This window comes from Bidens hawaiensis, unplaced genomic scaffold (genome assembly GCF_021521415.1).
Source record: "Bidens hawaiensis isolate Kalapana, Puna unplaced genomic scaffold, B.hawaiensis_p1.1 tig00023391_1, whole genome shotgun sequence".
NCBI classification, from domain to species: Eukaryota; Viridiplantae; Streptophyta; class Magnoliopsida; order Asterales; family Asteraceae; genus Bidens; species Bidens hawaiensis.
In genome coordinates this window covers 279,899-282,716 of record NW_027493661.1, presented here as the reverse complement: position 1 = coordinate 282,716, position 2,818 = coordinate 279,899, and positions in this window count along the sequence as shown.

Genomic DNA, 2,818 nt, shown 5'->3' with positions numbered 1-2,818 from the left:
CAGACTCCGTCCCCATGACGTTGAAATTGAGAACAGCTTGGAAGACGGTCCAACAAACAGGCCCACATCCCCTATCGTATTCTTTTTTTTTTTGAACAGCAAATTAGGATCACTCACAGACCACTGAAGTATCATCGTGTCACTAGCAGAACCACGCGATCATATCCATCTCCACTAGGCAATAATGCCTAACCACAAATTCATGAGGAAACCCAATAAATCTTGGGAAAACCCCATTGTAAGATTCGAACCCAGGACCTTATGGTCCCTAAGCCTTATCCAACTACCAAGATACCACTAGGCTATAAAGCCATGGACAACAAAAGTGGTTGAGGGGTTCGAACCTGCGCCCCCTGCGGTTCAAGAGCCCTATCGTATTCTATTTATTTTAATCCAGATTTTTGGAATTTTTATATAAAGTTTTTAAAATATTGAAAATGTTTAGCTGTGTGGATTGTATGTAAATAAAAACCTTACACTCAGCTTTTTTATATAAAAGAAAACTGTATTGAATCGTAAATAAAGATAAGCATAACACAACGGTTTTAAACAGTGACAGATTCAGGAATTTTTTTCACTGGGTTCACTAAGCTTTAGTGTTTGGATATCTAGTAACTCAGCTAAAATACTATTCGGTTCGGAGCAGACCGGGTCGGGTCACTAAGTTTTAACGTAAAAGCCTTTGATACCCAAATATGTGCCTTTGATAACCAAATCTGCAAACAAGAACCGTATTTAATGGAGTAGTGCTTAGTTTCTTTCATGCATTTGAGTATCTCTTTCTTTTTAGCTCATGTTTTGTTTCTTATGTAAGGCTATATATACATAGCTAGTTTATTTTGTTTTAAGCAACTATAAAACTGAATTAAATTTCTCCAAAGCTTTTATGTTATTGTTTTTAAATGGGTATCTAAAACACTGATTAAAAAAAACAAAAAGAAATATGAATTCTAAATATATTATTCATCAATTGCAAAATAGACCGAATAGTGTTTTAACTAAGAGTATGGAAATAAATGACTAAATGAGAAGGAAAAGAAATTAGGAAACACAAAGAAAAAGTATGTGCAGTCGTGCTTGAAAAACAACAAAAGAAACAAAGAATATGTTGCTAGCAAGATTCGAACATGGGTATTAGTGTATTACATAGTCAAATACGAAAGTATGAACTGCACAGATCTTCTTTTTCCTATACAGAGGATACAAATTCTTTTTGTTATACAGGTTCTCAACTTTTTTTAAGTAAAAACCTTAGTTAAGTTAACTAGTTAAAAGTAAAAAATTAAAAAAGAAAAAAAAGTTAAAAAAGAAAAACGGAATAAGTGAGAATCGAACAAGGCTTCTCACAGTTTGAAGGGGGAGGTTTACCACTACACCAGAATTCCACTTTGTATATGGATTCACTCACAATATATATGTGTGTTTACTCTCATATTGTATATTGGTATTCTATATATAATCCGAAACTTAGTGGGTTCCCGTGAACCCGCATAAGTATACGTAGATCCTGGTTTTAAATTTAAATCATATTATTTAGAGTTATAAGAAAATTCAGAACTAGACGGCACATAAAAATATAAAATGGTTAAAAAAATACATTGCAACGTCAAATTGGGTATAATCTAATGTTTTGAAAACCGGTACTTACCGGCTAATTGAACTGCTATACTTGATTTTGTTAAGAAAACCGGTATTTATTAGAGCCCAGTATTTTTTGGTGGTTTAAAATAATATCGTAGTGCTAGTTTTCTCTAAATACCTGTTTTAAACCAAGATATTTTTTATATCTTCTTGCGGCCCATATTTTTTAAAAGTGACATTTAACCTAGCATAATAGGTTGAAAGGAGTAAACGTGGTAAACGATGATTCACTAATAAATATATTTTGTATTATGAATATGCAATGTTGGTTTATATACATTTTTTGTAACGGAATAAGTTGTAATTTGACTCGGTCATTGTTCATGTGTGATGTTTGATTCATGTCGAGGTTTATTAATGAATTTTTGAGTTATTTTTGGAGTTGAAGTTGTATTTTTATAGAATTACATGTAAATTATTTAACATGGTTGAACATCATGGTTCAACCAGTTGTACCATTATTGAACCACATTCGATACATGTAATTTTAAAACATTGGTATAGTGATACCAATTACCATCATAACCCTTATTTCGATTATTCTTTCCCTTTCAATACTTAATAACTCCAGTTATCATCATCCACCCCATCATAATCATCGGCGCCCCATGCATTCACCCATCACAACCATCCGCACAATATGCCCCGCTTCCTCCCCCCACTCATCCTATGGTCACCCACACACATGGTCATAAATGCTAGCATGAACTCTTCCCAGACCACTTCATGCCTCCTTTGATCCCATTACTTTCAAACATAGAAATGCTCGGTTTGGCAAAATGTTGTGTGCGTAAAGAGTGTTTCCCTCCGTCCTAACCGAGCTCGGATATTGATTCATGCTCCTTTTCAAACAAACAATGTTGACTACCAACACTACGTGAAAATTGACCTTCGGCCACATGAAAAAAGTGTGGCCGTAGGCCTTTAGCCACACACATTTGGTTCAGGACACATGTGGCCAAAGGTCGCGACACCATGGGTATGATATAGCCACACAGAGTTTTTAGTGGCCTTATGTGGTAATAAGTGTGGCTAAAGGGTACATGCATTAGTTGCTGGCCATCAAGAAGACTTTCCAATAAGTGTGGCTAAATGGTAGAAAATGGCCCACATGTCAATTTACTAAGAGTGACCATTACATCTATATAGCCACATGAATTTATGTTTCAGCCACATG